Raw genomic sequence first — 25,429 nt, forward strand, 5'->3', positions numbered from 1 at the left:
TTGCAGAAAGGCAGAAATAGTGAATAAGTCTTTCTCAGAGCATAATGCAATAAAAATCACATGCAGTATTGGGCCAGGGAGATATAGATCCAAAACTGATTGGAAACTAAATAACCTCATTTTAAAAATGAGTGGATCAAACACCAAATTATAGAAGGAATTCATTATTTCATCCTAGATAATGACAATAATAAAACAATATACCAAACCTATGGGATTCATTCAAAGAGGCTATGAGGGGATATATTATATGTTTAAATGCTTACATGAATAAATTAGAGAAAGAGGAAATCAAAGAACTAAATATGCAACTAAAAAAACAAAAAATTAAAAACTCCCAATTAAATACCAAATTAGAAATTCTAAAAATTAGAGAAGAAATTAATAAAATCAAAAGCAACAAAAACGATTAAAGTAATAAATAAGCACAAGAGTTGGTATTAGGGAAAAAATCAATAAAATTGATAAACTTCTAGTCAATTTGATTAAAAAAAGAAAAAAGAAAACCAAATTGCTAGTATCATAAATGAAAAAGGTGAATTCACCACCAATGAGGAGGAAATTAATGTAATAATTTGGAATTATTTTGCCCAATTTTATGCCAATAAATTTGATAATCTAAGTGAAATGGATGAATATTTACAAAAATATAAATTGCCTTGGTTAAATGAAAAGGAAATTAAATATCTAAATAACCCTATTTCAGAAAAAAGAAATTCAACAAGCAATTATTGAACTCCTTAAGAAAAAATCTCCAGGTCCAGATGGATTCACAAGTGAATTCTATCAAACAGTTAAGTAACAATTGGTTCCAATTATATATAATTACATATAAACTGTTTGGAAAAATACCTAAACCAGAAACAGTTAAAACATAGAAAGAAAATTATAGCCCTATCTCCCTGATGAATATAGATACAAAAATCTTTAATAAAATCTTAGTAAAATGATTACAAGTTATCACTAGGATAATACATTATGACCAAGAAGATTTTATCCCAGAAATGCAGGGTTGGTTCAATATTAGGAAAACTGTCAGCATAATTAATCATATCAGTAACAAACCTATCAGAAATCATATGATTACATCAATAGATGCTGGAAAAGCTTTTGACAAAATACAGCACCCATTCCTACTGAAAACACTAGAGAGCATAGGAATAAATGGATTGTTCCTTAGAATAATAAGCAGTATCTATCTGAAACCATCAACAAGCATTATATATATATATTGGGGATAGGCTAGAAGCATTCCCAATAAGATTGGGGTGAAACAAGTATGTGCATTATTACCACTACTATTCAATATTGTGTTAGAATTGTTAGCTTTAGCAATATGAGAAGAAAAAGAATTTGAAGGAATTAGAATTGGGAAGGAAGAGATAAAGCTCTCACTCTTTGCAGATGACATGATGGTATGCCTAGAGAATCCCAAGAAATCATCTAAAAAACTACTAGAAATTATTATCAACTTTAGCAGAGTCACAGCATATAAAATAAACTTTCATAAATTCTCAACATTTATACATACATATATATATATATATATATATATATGACTAACAAGATGCAGCACAAAGAGCTAGAAAGAGAAATCCCATTCAAAGTAACCTCAGACAATATAGAATACCTGGGAGTCTACCTGCCAAGGCAGACTCAGAAACTTTTTTTCATTCCTTAATTTTTTTATTCCTGGTATTACTACCACAATTTACAGGCAATATACCAGATGAAATGAAAAGAAAAAAAAGACAAAGCTACAACAGATAAAAGACCACAGGAATGTACATCTAATTGACACTACATTGCATTAATCAATAGCTGCACTTTTTGGAAACTGGCTATGACAGTCCTGAACAATAAGGGTTTCCTGTTTTAAGCTACAGTAACTTTTCTGACTATGGATCATTATTCCTTCTGTTGCAGATTTTTACAGTTCCTCTAATGCATTTGGGACAACTGTCTCAAAGTAACCTGAAGCTTTTCTGATAACTCCTTGCTTTGTCTCCTGCTAAGGACTTTAGCCCTCTTTTGTTGAGTTTTTAGAACCTTAAAACCATCATAAGGACCGCCTGAGCTCCTTCCACCTAAACTGCCTCTTTTCATGGGTCCATAATTTCATTGCTGCTGCCCACCACAATTTCCAAAAATCATTACAGTTTCCACTTCCACTATAGTTACCAAAACCAAAATTTCCTCCTTCATTGTAACCATCATATCCTTTTCCACCACCACATCCACCACTGGTTTCCGTATCCAGGTCCATCACTTTCACCATAACTCCCTCTACTACTGTAGCCAGGATCACCTCCATAGTTGCCACCATCTCCTCCAAATTCATTATATCCACCATCTCCATCTCGATAACTGCCTCTACTGCTGCCACCACCTCCACCATAACCACCTCTTCTACCAAAGTTTCCTCCATGACCAAAGTTTCCTCTACCACCTCCAAAGTTTCCTCCTCGACCCATAAAATGGCCTGAACCACCTCCATGACCTCTTCATGAACCAAAAGACTGCATCTCTTGTTTCAAAAGGGCCCTTTTCACTTCACAGTTATGCCCATTAATAGTATATTTCTGAACAACAATTTTGTCAACTTTATCATGATCATGAAAAATTACAAAAGCAAACCCTCTCTTCTTTCCACTCTGTCAATCTTTCATAATTTCTAGTTTCGATCTTATCATACTTTTATAAGTAGTCTCTTAAAATTATATTCTTCTTTATCTTTTTTAATACCATCAACAAAAATTTTCTTCATGGTTAGATGTGCACCACGTTTTACAGAATCCTCTCTAGATACAGCTCTCTTTGGTTCCACTACATGCCCATCAGCCTTATGTGGTCAAACACACATTGCTGCATCTACCTCTTCTACACAAGAATAAGTCACAAAGCCAAAACCTCTGGAACATTTTGTTTTGGGGATCTCCCATCACCACAAAATATGTGAGAGTGCTCCATTTTACAAAGTGTTCTCTTAAACTATCATCTGTAGTTTCAAAGCTCAAGCCACCAATAAACAGTTTTCTCAACTGCTCTGGTTCCTTTGGCTCATGACCCTCCATTTTGAGAGCAGACTTGCTGCCTCCAACTCAGGTTTAATATGGGACCCAGAAACTTTTTGAAAACAATTACAAAACATTTCTCACACAAATAAAATCAGATTTAAATAGCTGGGCAAATATCAACTGCTCATGGATAGACAGAGCTAATATAATAAAAATAACAATTCTACCAAAATTAAACTACTTGTTTAGTGCCCTACCAATCAAAATTACAAAAATTTACTTTAATGAATTAGAAAAAAATTGTAAGCAAATTCATATGGAGAAATAAAAAGTTGAGAATTTCCAAGGATTCAATGAAAAACAGTGCAAAAAAATGTGACTTAGCCTTACCAGATCTAAAAGCATATTATAAAGCATCAGTCATCAAAACTGTCTGGTATTGGCTAAGAAATAGAGTGGTGGATCAGTGGAATAGACTAGGTACAATAGCAGGAAATGATTATAGTAATCTGCTGTTTGATAAACCCAAAGATTCCAGCTATTGGGATAAAAACTCTCTCTTCGATAAAAACTGTTGGGAAAATTGGAAGTCAGCATGGCAGAAACTTGGATTAGACCAACACCTCACACCCTATATCAAGATAAAATCAAAACAGGTGCAATATTTAGATACAAAAATATTATAAGCAAACTAGGAGATCAAGGAATAGTTTACCTGTCAGATCTATGGAAAGGGAAGCAGTTTATGACCAAGGAAGAGATAGAGAATATCATTAAAAACAAACTAGACAATATTGATTACAAAAAGCTTTTGCACAGACAAAACCACTGTAACAAAGATCAAAATAAATATAGTAAATTGGGAAACAATTTTTACAACTAGTATTTCTGATAAAGGACTCATTTCTAAAATACACAGAGAACTGAGTCAAACTTTTTTTTGGCAAGGTGATGGGGTTAAGTGGATTGCTTAAGGCCACACAGCTACGTAATGATCAAGTGTCTGAGGTCAGATTTGAACTCAGAAACTCCTGACTCCAGGGCCAGTGCTCTATTCACTACACCACCTAGCCGCCCCCTGAGTCAAACTCTTTAAAAAAACAAAGCTATTCCCCAATTGACAAATGGGGAAAGGATATGCAAAGGTAATTTACAGATGAGGAAATAAAAGCGATCCATAGTCATATGAAAAATTGCTCTAAATCACTACTTATTAGAGAAATGCAAATTAAAGCATCTCTGAGGTACTACCTCATACCTCTCAGACCGGCCAATATGACCAGAAAGGACAATGATCAATGTTGGAAGGGATGTGGGACACTAATGTATTGTTTATGAGAATATGAATTCATCCAACCTTTCTGGAGAGCAATTTGGAATTACACCGAAAGGGCAACAAAAGATGCACATACCCTTTTATCCAGCAATACCACTTCTGGGTCTATACCCTGAAGAGATTATGAAAAAGGATAAAAATATCACTTGTACAAAAGTATTCATATGCAGCTCTGTTTGTAGTGGCAAAGAATTAGAAACTGAGTGAATGTCCATCAATTGGGGAATGCTGAGCAAAATGTAGTATATGTATATGATGGAACACTTTTGTTCTATTAGAAACCAGGAGGGATGGGAATTCAGGGAAGCCTGGAAGGATTTGCATGAACTGATGCTGAGTGAGATGAGCAGAAACAGAATAACATTGCATACCCTAAGAGCAACATGGGGGTGATGATCAACCTTAATGGACTTGCTCATTCCATCAGTGCAACAATCAGACACAATTTGGGGGTATCATCAATGGAGAATACCATCATATGGTATCATAAAGAATTTTGGAGTTTGAACAAAGACCAAGGACTATTACCTTTAATTTATAAGAAAACCTGTTATCTTATTATGTAATTTTGTTATCTCTTGTACCTTATTTTTTTTCTTAAGGATATAATTTTTCTCTTATCACATTCAACTTAGATCAATGTATAGCATGGAAATAATGTAAAAACTAACAAACTGATTTCTGTGGGGTTGGGGGGAGGGAAGCAAGATTAGGGGAAAAATTGTAAAATTCAAAATAAATAAATCCTTTTATGAAAAAAAGTTAGTACATGTATGGAAGTTCTATTTCAAAACTAATCTGTTGATGAGGAAATAAATTTCAATCATTCCATTTCAAAAAAAAAAAAGAATGCATACCTTGGCATTTTAATATACCAGGGAAGAAGGCATACAATATAGAGATTGAGAAGATAAACATTTGTTTTCCTTTTTATTACCCATCCCTTCATTTTCTACATTGAATATCTTGTTTTTCTAGAAACCGAATGTCAGGCTATTCTGTGAGTTCAATTAGTTTCTTGTTCTTGCATCAGAAACAAATAACAGACACTGAAAACCTAATCTGTGAAGTACATTGGGCCAATAGAACAATGTACTATATACGTTTAATGTACAACTCCTCCAAAGTAATTAGAGAAAAGGACAATTCACAGAACAGCTAAGGATTGTATTTGTCTAATACGCACACTATATTATATATATTAGAAATATCTTGTACAGAGATACAGAAAATAGTTTCAATAAAACATGATCTACTTTTCCAATAATGTAGCTAATGAATATTTTATTCTCTCGAGTATCAGATTTAATAAACATACTTAAAATTCATGAAAGAAAATCATCATATTATATCTAAGATATTATTGTGGGTATTATGAATAATTATTAAGAAGTTTAATGATTATTATTTATAATATCAATCTTAATAATTTAAAAAAGATAATTTGACTAAATAATTATATTCTGACATGAATCTAATGTTTTTGATTTTTAAAATTTTTGTCTTGTTAGCATATCCACTTTTGGATAATATCACTTTTGATCTACCAACATAATCCATATGGATTTCCAAAATATTATTATCTATCCATGCAAGATTAAATCAGGTAATGGGCATTAAAAGGCTTTATATACTATAAAGTGCTAAAAAGTTGGAAACATAATTTTTGTTATAAATTTTATAATTATTCTGATTCAATTACCAGGTGAAATAAATTATGAAGACTTCAAACCAAAAGACACCTGCCATGTTTCACTGCAAATATGAATGTATGATCTGTGGTTTTTTCCATTGCTTTCATGTGTGGAAATTTTTTCATGAAAATGGATCACAATCCCTATGTGATTTAAATATAACCTAAGATCACTGATATAGACTTGGAAGGGATCTTAGAGGTAATCTAATCTGATCCCTTTATTTTACAGATGAGGCACTGCGACCTAGAGAGATTTACTAACTATGGTAGTAAATGGCAGTACTGGAATCCAAACAGGTCCCTCAGATAGGTCCTAGATAGTGCCCTTAGACTCTGGACCATTAAGAGACTTGTCTACAGTCTGGAACCTGCTAAAATGGAATCATTGTAGCACTTGATCCTAAGTTGTGACTTGGGCAATGTTGTCAGGTCAAGTTTGGAAGATATTTTGTGATAGTTTGGTTTTTTATTTGTTAGATTTTTGCAAGGCAATGGGGTTAAGTGGCTTGCCCAAGGCCACACAACTAGGTAATTATTAAGTGTCTGAGGCCGGATTTGAACTCAGGGACTCCTGACTCCAGGGCTGCTGCTCTATCCACTGCACCACCTCGCCGCCCCATTTGTGATAGTTTTTAAATAGATCAGTCAGTTAGGGGGAAGAATGGGTAGTAGATGAGAAAAATTTGTTTTAATGACCCTGAAGGTGACTAAAGCTGGTGCTATGGAACACTTAGTTTGGTCAGGCATCGGAGATGCCAAGATTATCCACTGCATCCTTTGATTTTTGCCTGCCTCTGGATTTCAGTAACTAGAGAGTGAGGCTGATGACACTGCAACTCTGCCTCACTTAAATCCAATTCATGTTGAAGTCAAGACATCACCTGGGGTGTCATTGGACCTCTTTGAAATGAAGGATAAGCAATATGTAAGAGAAACATTATTTGAATCCAAGTCTTTGTTACTCTAAACTCAATATTCATATTGTTTTTTTATGTGTTTGGAATTATAAATAATACAAGTCCTGATTTGGGCTTAATTCTTATATTGAATGGAAAAATATGATGCATGACTACATCAAGTAGTCTGAAAGTAGGGAACCATAGCTATTTATTTTATTTTATTTATTTAAGGCAATGGGGTCAAGTGACTTGCCCAAGGTCATACAGCTAAGAAATTATAAAGTGTCTGAGGTGGTATTTGAACTCAAGTCCTCCTGACTCCAGGTCCAGTGTCTATCCACTGTGCCACCTAGATGCCCCAATCAAAGCTATTTCTGAAGAAATTTGGAAGAGGGTGGGACATGTTCATTTGGATACCCAACAAATGCCTTAGGATCCTAGATTTAGAGATGAAAAGAAACTCAGCCTAATTCCTTCATTTTTATAGATGAAGAGTCTTAGGTCCTAAGTGGCAGTTCCAAGATTTGAATCTAGATACTCTGACTCTTTCAAATAAAGTTTTCTCTTTCCTTGTGCAATGATAATAATGGTATTAGAAAAATGAACACAAAAATTAATCCATTTAAAGGACAGGTAGTTGTTTGCCATTTTGGGACAGTAGGTACACCAAGGTGACTTTACAAGTTATTATGCCCTTCATGCTACTTAGTAATTGTTCCTTTAAGCCATAATCATCCCACTAAATAGCAAACTGTGCCTGGCATTTTATCAGCTAATGAACAGCTCCAGCTTTCAGAGAGCCTCTGTTTTTGCCACTAACCTTTCGTGTTACCTCAAAATCACAGCATGCACTGAGAAAGCCTGATAGCATCAACAACTTCCCCATGGAATTATACAATCAGCAGTTTGATTTTCAAATCAATACCATTGTCGAGTTCCCATTCCAGTAAAGGCGTGGTCAATGAGCAAATCACTTCTGAAAATTGTGCTCATAAAGTGGGAGCCAAACGACTTCATTAGGAAGGGACATTTTCAGACTGAGATTCCGTAAGGCTATTCCCATCCAAAGTGACTTTTTGAACATTTCTGTTCCCAAATGTGAAAATAGAAATAAGAGCATGTAGCTATTGACCAAATCTTAATTAGAGTAATCAATCAGGTATATATTGAATGTTTGCTATGTACCTAGTGCTGTGATAAGCAGCACTATGAGAGATAATAATAACTCACATTTATACTCTGCATTAGGGCACAGAACATGCTGTTCTTATAGCAACCTATGGGGTAGGGAAATTCAAATATTAGGACTATAGATTTTGAGCTGTTAAGAATCTTAGAGGCCATTATGTCCAGCTCCTTCACATTATGGCTAAGGAGACTGAGGCATGGATAAGACATGATACTCAAGTAATAAACAGGATTTCAAACAAGTTATTTGACCCTTGAGCTTCTGAACTATACTACCTTTTAAAACAGTGGTTGAGATTCAAAGGTAACAAACCACTTTATATATAGTCATTCATTTAAATGTTTTTTTGGGGGGAGAGGAATTATGATTGGGGGTGGGGGAGATAACCAGACCTGTGATTTCATTGATATAGAAACTTTATTTATCCATGCAGATTGGCACCAGCTCTGCCCTAAAAGGTTAAGGGACTTGCCCAAGGTCACAAAGACAGAGGTAAGACTTAAAAGTAGATTATATTATATTGTTTTTAGATATCCTATGAAAAAGTATCATTTACTATAATTTACTGATGAGGATGCAGACTGGAGAAGCCAAAGGACTTACTCATTTTCACACAGCTAGTAAAAGGTAAATAAATTTGGTGATAGGGTGTGTCTTTTATGACTCCTTGACTAGCACCCTTTATAATACCAAAAAAATGAGGCTCAAATAATGCAAGTGCTCTGTGCAAAGAGATATAGCTGATAAGTTTCAGTTGAATTCAGACAGAGTTGTTGGGAAATTTAAATGAGAACAGATATAAAATATTTTGAAAACCTTAAAATGCCATAACAATTCTGTTGCCATTCTTTTTCTTGTTATTCTGTTGTTATCAAGGTGCAAGTCTTGTGATGACTTCATTCTCATAGTCTTATATTGAACTCAAGCAAAATAGAAGCATGTTGGTAAAAAATTTAAATAGTGGTTATGGAGAAGGTGTGGGACACTTAGGTGGCACAGTGGATAGAGTATCAACCCTAGAGTCAGAAGAACCTGAGTTCCTATCTAGCCTCAAATACTTACTATGTGACCCTGGAAAAGTCATTTAATCCTGTTTGCCTCAATTTCTTCATTTGTAAATAATCTGGAGAATTATTTCTTTGTCAAGAAAATTCCAAATAGGGTCACAGAGTCAGACATGACTGAAATGATTTAACAACAAAATCAGGAAGGGGGAAATCTACATACACCTACTTGAAAGTTTATCCTATATTATTAATATTTCCTTAAGTGTAGATGATCAATAATTAAATTAATGATCGATAAAACAACAAATCCAAGGTTTGATTTATGATACCTATTTCTAAGGTATAAATTCTCACACCAAAAATTTAACATAGAACTAGATCCAACATTTGAATCATCTGATTTAAAATCTAATCATATTTCATGGTGTCTGCTCTCAAGGATATTACACCATCAATGGAACAACTCAAGTATATATCATTCAATCAGTGAAGGAATGATCTTTCAGCACCTAACTATATGTAAAACACTTTATCAGGGTTCTTACAATTATATATTTGTTTTTATAGGTAAAAATTTGTAACTAGGTGAAAAATAGATGTAAATAACAATGACCTTCATATTTTTATTTCATATTTTGCTTAAGTTTCTGGCACAATTTTTATTAACATGGAAATTTAATATTTAATGAATTTAGGATAATATTTAAATAGTATTAGTATATTACAAAATATTATTATAGAAATTTAGTATTTAGTAATTTTAGGATAATTTTTAAATAGCATTAGTTACACAATTAGTATTATAGAAATTTAGTATTACAGAAAGCTATTTTTAATTCACAGATTTTTCATCCAATTAAAATTTATATCTTCTAAAGAATAATGGGATATGTATCTTATCTTAAGGAAACTGTAAACTGTATTCTACTTAGGATTCCTTGATATAGACTCAATGCTTGACCAATCAGAAAAACAATTTCCCTTAGACCTTAATTCAATGTAGTCTCAGATATAGGAAGGAAAGATCTATTCCTCATTCAGCTTTGGCATAAGAACCTTAGAATGCCCTTGTCAGATTTAATGTTGACTCTGTGAGACATAGCACCAACATTTTTCAAAGCCATATAATCATACATGTAAATCTTGACAGCACCTCGGAGTTCAAGTAATCTAATCCCCTTGTTTTACAAATGAGGATACTGAGCCCCATGGACAGTAAGTGATTTGTGGCATTTGAACCTAGATTTGCAGACTCCAAAGTCTTTTCTCTTCCCACTGTGCTATTCCTCTTTTTCCCACAAATTTTGATTTGATTTGATTTGTCCACAAAAAAGGGCAAAAGATTTTGGGTAAATTTAATATGTTCATTTATTTAAATAATTTCTTAGATATTTTCTGGTTTTCTATTTTGTTGTTATTGTTTTGAAGCATGCAGCTTCATTTTTATTTTAGAAATTATGAAGTCCTAGAAGATTGCAGGTTTCTCTGGACCTCTGAGAATCCCTGATAAATGATGTAAAATTTCAAAGGAAAGAAAAGTCTAATTAGGCACAGAAATCATCAAGGAAACTTTCATAGAGGAGGCGGAATATCTGTTAGGTCTTTAATGATGAGTATGATTTGGAGGAGCTGAGAGAATAGAGGAAGATATTCATTCTGTATGATCAGACTCATTTGTTAGAAAAATCATTCTGATTTTGATGTGGAATATGGATTGATGGGAACAGAAACACACTACAGAGGGGCCAGTTAGAAGTTTTCTTCAATAGACCAAATATACCTTACTTCTTGTTCACAATGTTTGCCCATTCCATTAACTTAGAAAGAGAAGAATCCCTTTAAAGGACCACTTTTCATCATCATAATAATTGTGCATTGCCCCTTTTCATCTGATCCCATTCTGTATATTGTTTTGCTCAGGCAAAAATACCATTCCCTGCTTCAGGAACCAGATCATAGTAATTTAGAAATAGTTACTTTCTATTGGATCTTGTTCATGTATTAAGTAAATTGTCAAAGTTTTTGATTTTTTTATAATATTGATACATTTGTGCCTTTTTAAAAAACCCCAACAGTCATACAAGTCCAGCCCTTCATCACTTCTCAGATTATTGAAATGATCTGCCAATTGAGCTCCTCACATCTGATTTTTTCCCTTTAATTAATTCTCTCCACCTACTTACCAAAGTGATCTTCCTAAAGTAAAGAACTGATTACGTCATCCACATATTTAATGTTTCAGTGTTTCCTTATTATCTGTAGGATGAAACAAAAGCTTCTCTAGTTGGTATTTAAAACACTCCATAACCTGAGCTTTTTCTATATTTCTAGGTTGTTTTTGTTTTTTGTTTTTTTTGGTAACACACTGATTCCCTGCATGTGTTTTATGGTCCAGCCATGCTGGTCTACTTTTATTCTTCATGCAGAATTCTCCATCAGTATTCTTTTACCCTAGTTGCTTCCTGTGCTTGGATATGCTTTTTCCAAATTCCAAACTCTGAGGATCCCTGGAATCCTTTAAGACTCAGCTTAATCTTCACTTTCTAAAGAGGTCTTTTCTGTCTCCTATAGCTACCAATGCCCTCCTCCCTATCCCAACCCAAGGCTACTTTACATTTGCTCTGTATTTATCTTTTTTGTACTCATTCAAACGTATGTTTTCTTATCATTATAATATAAGGCCCTTGAGGACAGGAACTATTTTTTAACTTGTTGATGGAACACAGTAGGTGATTAATAAATGCTTAATTATTGTTTGAATTAGATGTGCAAACTTTTCATTCTTTTTTCTTTAGAGTCCAAGCTTTTCCCATGAGCATGAGGACATGAACATATTAATCCTAAAGTCTCTATAACTTACTCTTTTCCTGAGTACCACAAGAACATATAACTCCTTGCTCCTTGCTGTATTTTTGCTCTGTTCTTTAATGAGCCATTAAAAATCTTCACAACCCAACCCAAACAGGGATAGTGATTTCTGCAATACAGTTATTGAAAAATTGTGACTTAAAAATCTATTAGCTGAGTAATATCTTGGCTTGACTCTATTCATTAGAAATCAGACTTCAAATGTAAAGTTAAAGATGAATCATGGTAGTTTACCTCCAGATAGAGTCAATTAAAAAAATAATTAAGCTTAAGATTCAAAATGTAGGGGGGGGGGGGCGGAGCCAAGATGGTGACAAGAAGGGATCTAGTCTTAGGAGCTCTCTGATAAAATTCATCAGCTAAGGACTCTAACTAAACTTTCGAGAAACAGAACCCACAAAGGGACCCAGTGAGGCAGTTCTCCTACTCAAGGTAACTTGGAAAAGAGCAGAAAGGATCTGCTCCCTGGGATCTGAGAGGCGGCCTGCCAGAGGGGTGGCCCACCAGAGCCAAAGAACTTCATCCTCCCGGAGGAAGCCCCAGGCCACTGGGAGTTTCAGCTCACAGCAGTGGGGGAGTCTCCTGACCTATGCCCTGAGGAGCACCAGGCACAAAGTGGGGGAACAGCGGGGGACCTCTGCCAGAGCTAGCACCTGGAACCCAGCCCTCAGGGCACACAGCCAGTAGCATGGTCTTTCCCCAGCCTTGATCCAGGAAACAGAAACAGGTGGAGGTAAGCAGGAGCCTCCAGGGCATGAGCCCATTGAGCTGAGGGAGGGGAGTGAAGAGAGACTGTGAGCTCGGTCCTTTGCCCCTGGAATAGGACTTTGGGGCTCTGACCACATTCAGATCCTGATTGCAGTCTAGGCCCCCCCCCCCCCATAGAAGAGCAGCCCGCCCCCCTCAGCCCCATGGCAGAGGGAGGTGCTTATGGTCATTCACAGACCAGGAGGGAGGACAGAGCCTCACACACTGAGACCCTTGTGGGAGTGTCCCAAAAGCTCAGGAAGCACCCCCAAACCAGGCCCCGGCTGGGAAAATGAGCAACGAAACAAAAGGAAGACTATTTATTTTGCAAATGAGCCCAAGAAGGATCAAAATACTCAGTCTGAAGATGAGGAAGCACAAGCTCCTGCATCTAAAGACTCCAAGAAAAACAGAAATTTGGCTCAGGCTATGACAGAGCTCAAAAAAGACTTTGAAAATCAAATGAGGGAGTTGGAAGAAAAACTGGGAAAAGAAAGGAGAGAGATACAGGAAAAACATGAAAATGAAGTCAGCAGCTTAGTCAAGGAAATCCAAAAAAATGCTGAAGAAAATAGCATGCTAAAAACCAGCTTAGGTCAAATGGATAAAACAATTCAAAAAGTTATTGAGGAGAAGAATGCTTTAGAAAGCAAAATTGGCCAGATGGAAAAAGAGATAAGAAAACTCTCTGAGGAGAACAAATCCTTCAGACAAAGAATAGGATTCAGGGAGATTGATGAATTTACCAGAAATCAGGAATCAATACTTCTAAGCAAAAAAAAAAATGAAAAATTAGAAGAAAATGTGAAATATCTCATTGAAAAAACAACTGATATGGAAAACAGACTTAGGAAAGATAATTTAAAAATTATTGGAATACCTGAAAGTTATGATCAGGAAAAGAGCCTTGACATCATTTTCAAAGAATTACTACAGGAAAATTGCCCTGATATTCTAGAAGCAGAGGGCAAAATAGAAATGGAGAGAATCCACCGATCCCCCAGAGAAAGAGATCCCAAAAAACCAAACACCAGGAATTAGCCAAGTTCCAGAACTCCCAAGTCAAAGAGAAAATATTACAAGCAGCCAGAAGGACACAGTTCAAATATTGTGGAGCTGCAGTCAGGATCACAGGACTTAGCAGCAGCTACATTGGAAGCTCGTAGGGCTTGGAATACAATATACTGGAAGGCAGCCAAGAATGAACTACCCAGCAAGGCTGAATGTCCTCTTCCAGGGAAAAAGATGGACTTTCAATGAACCAGGGGAATTTCAAATGTTCCTTTTGGAATGGCCAGAGCTGAACAGAAGGTTTGATCTTCAGATACAGGACTCAGGTGAAGCATGGAGATTGGAGGAGAGGGAGAAAATATGAGGGACTTAATGAGGATGAACTGCATGTATTCCTGCATAGAAAAATGACACTGATAATACTCATATGAACCTTCTCAGTTAATAGAGCAGGTAGAGAGAGCTTTTATAGTTGAAGCACAGGAGAAAGCTGAATTCGAAGATAAAATATGGTGTAAAAATGGAGTCAATAGGAAAAAAAAGAGAAATGGAATGAGAGAAAGAAAAAGGAGAGGGGGAATAGTCCAAAATATTTCACATGAGATTTTTTTTGTTACAATGAGCTATTGCAATGATATGGAAGTGGGGAGGCAAGGGGGAATGAGGGAACCTTTGCTCTCATCAGAGATGGCTAGGAGAAGAAACAGCATTTATACTCAATGGGGTATAGACATCTGGAGTAAGAAGGAGGGGGGAGTAGGGGGAAGGGGTGGGGATGTGAATAAAGGAGGAGAGGATGGACCGTGGAGGGAGAGTGGCCAGATATAACACATTTTCTTTCTTACTTCTTGCAAGGCGCTGGGATTGGAAGGCCTGCCCAGGACCACAGGGCCAGGTGGATTCTGGGCCTAAGGGGTGGTATGGGGGCTCAGGGCTTCTTGGCCCCAGGACCAGGGATCTGTCTGCTGCGCCACTCAGCTACCCTTCAGCAGAATCAGAGTGAAAGGAGAGAGAAAATAGAGTACATGGTAGTGGAGAAATAAGAAAGGAGGGAGTTGCGATCAGCAATGGCAATGTTGGAAAAATATGGAAATAACTTTTATGATGGACTTATCATAAAGAATGAGATCCACCCATGACAGAGTTGTTGGTGTTGGAACAAAGACTCAAGCACATTTTTTGTTATTATTATTTGGGGGAGGGTGCAGGGCAAGTGGGGCTGGATGGCCTGCCTGGGGCCACATAACGGGGTGATCTTTGGGTGTCTGGGGCCGGATTTGGACTCAGGTGCTCCTGGCTCAAGGGCCAATGCTCTGTCTGCCACCCAGCCACCCCTACTATTATTACTATTTTATTTTATTTTGGGTCTTTTTTTCTTTCTTTTCTTTCTTTTTTTGTTTTTTGAAGGGCAGTGGGGATCAGGTGGCTTGCATGTCACATGGCTGGGTGATTGTTGGGTTTACGAGGCTGGATATGGACTCGGGTGCTCGTGATTCCAGGGCTGGTGCTTCATCCATTGCGCCACCTGGCCATACCTACAATTATTACTATTATTTTTTTTATTTTAATTTTTTTCTCTCCCCTTTACTTTTTTTTGCCCAAGCAAGGCTATCTATATTCATGGGAGAGGAGGGGTATTTTGTTTACTTGTAAACAAGAATATTTTATCAATGCAAAAAAAATTTGTACAAAATGAGAATAAAAAGTAAATTTATAATTTTTTTAGGTTCTTGCAAAGCAAATGGGGTTAAATGGCTTACCCATGGCCACACAGCTATGTAATTATTAAGTATCTGAGACAGGATTTGAACCCAGGTACTCCTGACTCCAGGGCCGGTGCTTTATCCACTGTGCCACCTAGCCGCTCCTATATAATTTTTTATTTCCAATTAGGCATCACAAACGAATGACCTTAGGGAAAATGCCAAGAGGTGGTAGAGCTCCCAACAAGTTCAGACAACAGAATATCTAAGTGATGATGCCATTGAAAATAAATCTTTACATTATTTAGGTTCATTAACATTCGGGGCAATTCAGATCCAAGCTCATGGGGATTAAACTGAAACAGAACTCAGGAGTGCTTTGGGCTCTATTTAATAACTACCAGACTACATGAGAACCTCACTATCATTTGATGCCCTATAGAATTTGTTATTGTTCAGTTGCTTTTCTGTCCTTTATGACTCTCTTTGACCCCATTTGAGGTTTTCTTGATGGAGATACTATAGTAGTTCACCATTTCCTTCTCCAGCTCATTTTTTGGTAGTTGAGGAACTGAAGTAAACAGCGTTAAGTGACTTGTCCAGGGTCACACAGCTAAGAAATATCTGAGGCCATATTTGAACTCATGAAAAGGAGTCTTCTTGACTTCAGGTCCAGTTATCTATCTACTGCATGTCCTAACTGCCCTCCCTGAGAAAAGAATTTGTCAAAATGTGAGTACTTCATGAATTAAAGAAATTCATATTTATATGTATCTCATATAATCTTGCCTCAACCTATGTCACCTTATAAATCTGTCTCTATCTATTTTAATCAAACCTCACAAAACCCAACAAATTCTGTTGAAAAATTGTCCAATAAATTTAACATCAAATAATATAACACATCATAGGATTAACTGCTCCTATAAAGTTGTTTAAACTGATAAATATGTATATATAGCATGTATACAGATTTTATATGCACATATATTATGTATGTACATACACATATTATATGTATATATATATGTATATGAAACACATTTTTTTTGGTTGGGTTGTTGAGCAACATTAAGTGATATAATTGAGAGTCTGGGACTTCCATCAGACAGCATGCAGGTTATGTGAACATTGTACCAACTCTCTTTGCCTCAGGTGCTTATGGATGATTGATAATAAGAACTGATGAAGGACTTTGAGAGGTGATACAAGCACAGAAGTGAGACAGAAATACTAAAGGATTCAAGTTCTGGTCCCTTGAAGGCACCTTATTATAAGTAACCAGTTTTGATAAAGAAGCCAATTCAAATAGAAGTAAGAAGTCTGAATCTAGAACCAATTCCTTTTCTGTCTAGAACTTCAGTCTTTGAGTTTCCTCGAGTTTTTATACACCCCTTAGGGAATAATAATACTGCAGACTAGCCCAAGAGTTCCAGAAGTTTAAATTGAGGAATATAGGATTATAGTTCAGTAGAAATTGGAGAAATAGTTAAATGTGTTCAACTTACTCTATAATTTTGTGTACATGTATGTGCATAAGTTCATTGATATATATGTTAATTACTATAGGTTTTGAGTAGTCTACTGTTTTCCTATTTTTCTTGTTTCTATTCAGCTTGTTTTTGTGCTAATGTTATGCATGTATTTTACTAGCCTGTTAACTATACAGGATTTTGCTACTTGTTTATTTGTGTATATGCTGTTAATTTTCCCACTTTTTTGTTATTCATCTCAAAGCTGCCATTGTTTCTCTATTTTTGCTTTGCTGGCATATGTTTTTGCTTGTGTTATTGACATGCCTTTTCTGTGTGAGATGTACATGTAGTATGTCTTACAGGTAATTTAGACCTGTAGTTACTGTAACAACATTTCAAGCAATGCTTTTCACTATTCTATTTATTGGTGATTTATATTCTCTTTTCCTCCTCCTTCCTTCCTTCCCTCCTTTCTTTCTTCCTTCCTCTCTCCCTCCTCCTCTCTCTCTCTTTCTTTCTTCTTTCCATCCCCCTCCTCCTTCTATTTCTCCTTCTTTATCTTCTCTTTCTTTTTCTTTTTCATTTTCCTCTTCCTCCTCATTGTTCTTCTTTTCTTCTTCTATGTAATTTTAAACCTGCAGTTACTATAGCAGTCTTTTTTTTTTTGCAGTAATCTTTCAAACGATGCTTTACACTGTAATATTTATTGTTGATGTCAGCCTAGGGCAATAGACAGAGAGATCTGTGGGAAAGGGTCTGGCTAGAATCTCACCTATGGGGGTGCAGAGCCAAGATGGCAGTGTGAAGGTAGCATTTCCTGGGAACTCCTTCCACCAAAAAAAAATTCAAAAGCCATCAAATTATGATTCTAGTCAAAATTTAGAGGGGTGGAGCCCACAGAAAGACTGAGTGATGCATTTCCCCAGTCCAAGATAACTTGGAAGTTCCATGGGAGATACCAGTCTGCACCTCCAGAGCACAGCCCACAGATGGTAAGGGGGTCAGGGGAGACTGCATAAATTTCTCTGCTCTCCCTGGGGGCAGAACACTGCTGTTTGCCCACACTCAGATCCAGGTTGTAGTTTGGGTTTCCATATTAAGATAGCTGAGCAGGGTTCCTCCTTACAGCTCCAGGGCAGAGGAGAGTGCTGTGGTCATCTATATATTAAAGCACAGGTGAGAGAGCATAAAACCTTGGAGGAATAAAGGTTCCAGTGGGGTGTCCTCTCAAAAAAACCACAAAGCCTTGGAAGTGCTGTAAATTAGTCTTGGGCTGAGGAAATGAATAAACAACAGAAAAAGAAGAATCTGACCATAGAAAATTACTTTAGCCCCATGGAAGATCAAAACACATACTCAGATGATGACAAAATCAAAGACCTCCAAGAGAAATAGAAAATAGGCTCAGACTATGGATGAGCTCAAAAAAGTCTTTGAAAAGCAATTAAGGGATGTGGAAGAAAACTTGGGAGGAGAAATGAGAGCGATGCAGAAAAATCATGAAAACCAAATCAACAGCTTGGTGAAAGATATACAAAAGATACTGAAGAAAATAATATGTTAAAAACCAGTTTAGGCCTAATGGAAAAAAAGCAAAACAAAATGCAAATGAGGAGAAGAATACCTTAAAAAGCAGAATTGGCCAGCTGGAAAAGGAGATAAAAAAGCTCTCTGAAGAAAATAACTCCTTCAAATGCAAAATTGAACTAAAGGAAGATGATGACTTTACAAGAAATCAGGAAGAAATAAAACTCTTCCAAAAAAGCCAAAAATTAGAAGAAAATGGTAAATATCTCATTGGAAAAACAACCAACCTCTAAAACAGATCCAGTAGGAATAATTTTAAAATTTTTATTGGGCTACCTGAAAGTTACAACCAGGAAAAGAGCCTAGACTTAATTTTTCAAGAAATAATACTGCAAAATTGCCCTGAGATCCTAGAAACATTAGGTAAAAATGGAATTTGAGGGAATTCACCAATCACCCCCTGAAAGAGATCCCAAAAGAAAAACTTCCACGAATATCATAGCCAAATTCCAAAACTCCCAAATCAAAGAGAAAATTCTAAAAGCTGCCAGAAACAAACAATTCAACTACCAAGGCTCCGTAGTGAGGATTACACAGGATCTGGCAGCATCTACATAGGGATTGGAATATGATATTCTGCAAGGCAAAAGATCTTGGTTTACAGCTGAGAATCAACTACCCAGCAAAACTGAACATCCTCTTTCAGGGGAAAAGATGGATTTTCAATGAAACAGAGGACTTTCAAACTTTCCTATTGAAACAACCAGAGCTGAACAGAAAGTTTGATCTCCAAGTACAGGACTCCGGTGAACCATAGAGGGGGGGTGGATGAGAAGGAACTAACTATGAGGAACTTAATGATATTGAACTATTTGTATTCCTACATGGGAAGAAGATATCGATAACTCATATTAACTTTCTCATTTATAAGAGTTGTTAGAAGCAACATATATAGACAGGGCACAGGAAAGAGCAGAATATAATCGTATAATATAGTAAAAAAGATGGAGTCAATGGGTAATAAAGGAAAGTACTGGGAGGAAGGGAAAGGAGATGAAGAAGAAGCTAAGAAATTTCACATAAGCGTCAAGAATAAAACTTTTTCAATGAAGTGGAATGGGGGAAGGCAAGGGGGAATGAATATCTTCATTTTCATCAGAAATGGCTCAGAGGGGAAATAACATACACACTAAATAGGGTATAGAAATCTATCTTACCCTAGAGAAAAATGAGAAAAAAGGGATGGGATAAGGGGTAATGGGGGGAAGGAAGGGGGAATAGGTGATAGAAGAGAGGGAAGATTGTGAGAAAGGGTACTCATATACAACACACTTTTGGACAGAACCAGGATGTAAGGAGAGAGAGAGAATAAAATAAATGAGAGTGGGGAGGAATACAGTGGAGGGAAATACAGCTAGTAATAGCAACTGTAGGAAAAATATTGAAGCAACTTCTCTGGTAGACTTATGATAAATAAAGCAACTCACCCTCAGAGACATATACACTGAAATCTGAATACATACTGAAATTCATTTTTTCTCTCTCTTACTATTCTTGAGGTTTCTCATCTTTTTTTGGGGGGGGGCTATGTTTACTCTTATAACAAAATTACTGTAATAATATGAAATAAATAAATCTAAAAAAAAAGAATCATACCTATGTTGCATGGAGCTCTCAAGCCCTAAGAGCCCTTTACACCAAGGCAAGAAGAGATCCCAAACTCATGCAGAAGCATTGTTACTCCAGTCAGAGTGAAGGAACAGGTGCCAAATGACAGCTTTATACCTTACTATCCAATTCCAGGTCACAAATTCAAGACAGCTAGAGAAAGAAACTTGTGCCAGAGGTAGCATTCTAGGGTAAAAAATGTTCTAGGGTAAAGAAAAATTCTGGATCCTTGTCCCTAAGTTGTGATTGAGTAAAAAATAGTTAAGAAGAAAGCAAAAAATAATGTGACAGATCTTAGCTACATAGCTGGGTTTCAGTTCCAGGTTCAATCCAGTCTAAAACCCACAAAAGAGAAACCAGGGCAGGAATCCTTTGTTAAGGGGACACCTCCTAAAGGGAGGTTCTGTCACTCTGAGCCAGCAGGGCTTTCCACTTGCCTGACTGTGGCTGAGTCCAACAGCAGTCTGTTGTTAATCAGATCCAAACCCAGATCAGGAACTTGCAGAGCTCAGTCCAATGATTCAGTATTCATATTTTGACCCTATCACATCAATTTGGAAACAGGAACACTTGAGTATTGCCAGGTAGAGCAGTCTCTGATGGGATGCTGTAATACAGAGCTCAATTCTCCCCCTCATATATTCCTTTTCTCCATAAAGAAAATGGAAGAACAGTGATCTTCCTGTAGCTTTGTGATTAATTCACACCAATAGTACAGATTTGTTCATAATCATATGACCTTGTCTGTCATCATTAGGTAACTTTGACTCTGAATGTATGCCCAACTACTGTTTCCTAGTGCCTCCTATATGACTGACCAACTTATTGTTATGTACTGTTTCTTGCTCTGTGGATACAAGACGTATATTCTATAATATAAATTCTGTGTTCATCTTGTCACTGTTCCAATTTATCTTACATCTCCCCCCTTGAAATGTTGTTATTTTAGGAAATGAAAGCAATGCATTGAGGTGAAGCATTTTGCTAACAAGTAGTTTTATTTAGAAAAATTGTATAAATAAATAAATTCTCTGCTCAGATGCTTTAGAACCTATGTACATTTTTGGTAGAAGCTAGAATAGAGGCCCAAGGCCCAGCGACTCTTTTGCTATTTTATGTGAAGTAGTCACTGACATGGGTTACCTGCACCTGATGTATTGATAGGCAGATCAGATATGATACTGCCATCAGACCTGAGTTAAGTAGCTAATTCATTATGAGTAAAGAATCAGAGGTGGGATGGAAGCATAAACTCTATCCCAAAGAACTATGAATAATTGGGTTAGATTTTACAATTTTAAACTTCACCCCTCAAATACTTTGCTCTGAGAGAGAGAAAATTGACTGTGTAGTTGGGCAACATAGCAGCAGTTATAAAAATAGACAATAACATTGTAGCTTATCCCCTTGGGTCTCCAAATCCATTGTTACTCGTTTTATTCCATCAGTTCAATTGCATTTAATCTGGTGAAATGAAATGAGAATTAAGGAGAAAATGTATTTACTGTGAAGCTTCTCTTTCAGGGTGCTTAGAAAAATATTCAAAAAATCTTGCTTTTCTTCCATTTAATTTAAGGGTATTTAAGCTATGGATAATTTAAAGAAATCACTCAGGGATATCCTTTGTGCCCTTATAATACTTTTCTTCCACAAAGAAAATGGTAGAACCAGTGGTCTTCCTGGAACTTCGTGCTAAAACCACATCAATAGGATAAACTAGCCAATCAAATTATTTTGTTTCTTTGACTAGAATTGTAATTTCATTGTTATATGGAATTCCTTCTGTAAATATACCTTATTTGCAATTTATAACTTGAGAGAGTTGTCTAGGACTGCAGAAAATTTAAGTGACAGGCTCAGTGTCACACAGTAAGTGTCAGAGGTAAACCAGTTTTCCATCTGATATATCACACTTAGGTGTCTTGGACACAGTAGATGCTTAATAAATATTTTTTGATTGAATTGATAAATGTTAAGCATTCACTAAATACTTGTTCTTTATTAACCAAGGGGTCTTTGAATGGTACAAGTTACTTTTCAAATTTAACCAGAATTTGGACTCATGAGCTCACAGTTGGAAATTCAGTAACCAAGAGGAAGAGGAGGCTAACATGGAAAAGAAACATCATTTAAATGAGGTATCTTGAATTATACATAGTCAGTTATAGGATTTTAGCCTTTCTTTGATCTGATCAACTTTGAACTCTGACCAGGTGGTCATGAATAAAAGGAGGGCAGACTTGTTCTGACTGGATTTAGAGTTAATTATGCAGTCAAAACTCTTCCTGAATTCATGGCCCAGAGGAAATAAAGATAACAATTTGTAGAAATCTTATTACCTCAAGAGCATACATAGAAGAGAAAGCAGATGAGACACTGCTTAATGTTCCTTATAACTAAATGTATCTATTCTCCTAACCTTCTCTCGTGGGTATGTGAAAAGGGTTGACTTTTAAATTAAAAAGGCTGAAGAATGTTCTTTTTCAGGGAAAGAACAAAATAAAATGTTCATTTTCAAAATCATTGCTTGCTGCTCTATTCTGTATTGCTCAGATATCTTAAGTAGGTGCCATGATGTATAAGTAAGCTGGAAAGAGTCTTTGTATCTATTGCCTCTGAACCAAGAGAGAACCAACTTCATTTTTATACATCTCTTGACTATTTCAGATGCACTTCTATATAATGAGAATGGGAAAAGATCAATAGACATTTTCATCTCTTCTGGATAGAGAAATTGAGGTGAGTGAGGGCTAAGTTTTTCCTTTCTGGCACTAACAGGTAGGTACCACAGAGTTCCACAAAAAGAAACTGAATTCTCTGTACCTCAGTTTCCACTCCTATAAAATGAATCAGATGGACTAGTAAATGTTTAACTGGTAAATGTATAACAACCAACATCCTTTCTCCCTTCTCCACTAAAAAGGATGCATAGCATACTTTTAAACTTAATCTAGATTATTAACATTTTCCCATCACTGTCTTAAGTTTGACCAATTGACTGTTAGGAATGAAAAACTGTGACAAAATTTCTGGATAATTAAAAACCAACTCATTGATTAGATTAACCAGAAATCAACAAATTGATGGTCAATTGTTTCTCTTAGTAACAAAAGTCAACCAGTAGAGACACTGAATGCCTTAAATAACTTTGTAAAAAAAAAAAAAAGAATTCCACTGACAAGTGAAAATCAATACTTATTGGTGGACATTTCATAAGGGGGTAGGCTAGAAGTTTTCAGTTGCTCTAGCTGAAAACATGGCTTGATCATGAGATTCAACTGTCTCCAGTAATTTGGATAGAGGAATTTTCTCCTTCATGAGTTGGGTTACCTTAAACTCTAATGGAAGGGTACAAGGAGAAGAACTACTTTCCCTAGGGTAAGAACTTATCCAGATAGGATTCTGGCAAAAAGAGGTTAAGGGACTTCCCTTAGGTACATAGCTAGGGAGTTTCTGAGTCTGGATTGAACTCAGAACTTCCTGATTCCAAGCTACAGAGCTTCCTCATTTTATTTAAGAGCAAAGAATTTATTATTATTATTTTTTAGGTTTTTGAGAGGCAAATAGGGTTAAGTGGCCTGTCTAAGGCCATACAGCTAGGTAGTTATTAAGTGTCTGAGGTCAGATTTGAACTCAGGGGCTTCTGACTCCAATGTGGGTGCTCTATCCACTGTGCAACCTAGCCCCCCCCCCAAGGGCAAAGAAATTATTAAGAAATCTCCAAGATTAAATTTGAGGCATGTAAGTGAAGAGCTGCAATTGACATGTTAGTTATATAATATATTTGACATGATGTATAAGGAATATCTGCTGTAAGATATTTTCAAACTACTTTGGGTACTTCATGCAGTCAGTACAGTATTATACACAAATAGAAACATGTGGAGCATCTTTTCATCTCTAGGGAATAATTCTTTACTTTTGGATTTTCTGGCAGATATCCCTCATAATAGTGGTAAATACTTTTGATGAGATAGTATACCTCCCTGGTTTGTGCTTCCCTTAATCATCATAGGGTTATCAAATAAGTTATTTTAGTTATATTTTTCAAGGAATAGCATATATTTTCAAACTGAGCACAGGACACACCTTGTTTGAAGACAGTTTTTAAGGAAATGTTTTGTTTTACTGAAATAAATGTGTTTTTAAGAATTCTCAATAAACAATAAAAAACCAAATTTGAGATAGTCTCAGAATGAGAAATGTCTGAGGGAACACTCTGGTACTATGAGGGGGAAGGGTTGAAATTTAATAAAGGCTATAATTTCTCTTTTATAATCAAGTAAGATAAAGTGCTCTGTGACCATGATAATGATAGCTCTTTGTACTTAATGTCTGTTTCATTTATCCAAGGACCTCCAAGTGCTTCACAAGGAATCTAATAATTTCTTTTGTTGAGATTAGGGGCAATAGGGCATAGAGAGGTCAAGTGATTTGTCCATTGTCAACCACTGAATCTAATGTAGGATGAAAGTCATGACAACTGATTCTTAGACTGCTGGGTACTAGCTTATTCATTGGTTCTCATAGCAGAATAGAACATTATGATGATTTTCTTTTCTCTATTCTTAAAATACATTTTATGATGCATTTTTATCTGTATCTGATAATCATTTCTGGGAAAAAGCAATACCTTCCAGATTGAATTATCTCTCCTCTCTCTCTCTTATGATACAAGGACTTTTGTTGTTCAGTCATTTTTAGTCCCCTATTCTGTATTTTCTTGGCAAAGATCCTGGAATGGTTTGCTATTTCCTCCTCCAGCTTATTTTACAGATGGGAAACTGAGACAGAGTTAAGTGACTTGTCCAGGATCTGAGACCAGATTTGATCTCAGAAAATTGGGCACTCTATCCACTATGTTACAGAGTTATCCTAATATAACATTCCACTCCAGAAGAATTTGGTTATGTTGAAAGAGATATGTTTCATTATCATTGTTTTTCATGTAAGTATAATTTAATTTCCTTTTAGCACTAACTTATTTGGATAATTTTATGCATTATTTTAATGATGTTTTAGTTCACACACACATCAATTAATACAAATCTTCCTACTTTTCTCTGCATTCCATGTACTTTTGATTTCTCACTATACAACCAAGTTCCACAGCATTCATATGCCATAGTTTTTTTTAACCTTTTTTTAAACTATGGGTCAAGGGTAGCCATTGGAGCTTATTAATTAGAGGATAAGGTCACATCATCAAATATGTACTTTAAGAAGATCATTTTGGAAGTTAAATGGAAGATAGACTGCAATGGAGAGAGGCAGGAGGTAGGAAAC

General features: G+C 36.0%; 1 pseudogene; it reads right to left on the minus strand.

The window, feature by feature from the left end:
- Positions 1-1,941: 1,941 nt before the first annotated feature.
- LOC141512028 (heterogeneous nuclear ribonucleoprotein A3 pseudogene) lies at positions 1,942-3,074 on the minus strand (annotated as a pseudogene).
- Positions 3,075-25,429: the final 22,355 nt, after the last annotated feature.

This window comes from Macrotis lagotis, chromosome 2 (assembly GCF_037893015.1).
Source record: "Macrotis lagotis isolate mMagLag1 chromosome 2, bilby.v1.9.chrom.fasta, whole genome shotgun sequence".
Taxonomy (NCBI): Eukaryota; Metazoa; Chordata; class Mammalia; order Peramelemorphia; family Peramelidae; genus Macrotis; species Macrotis lagotis.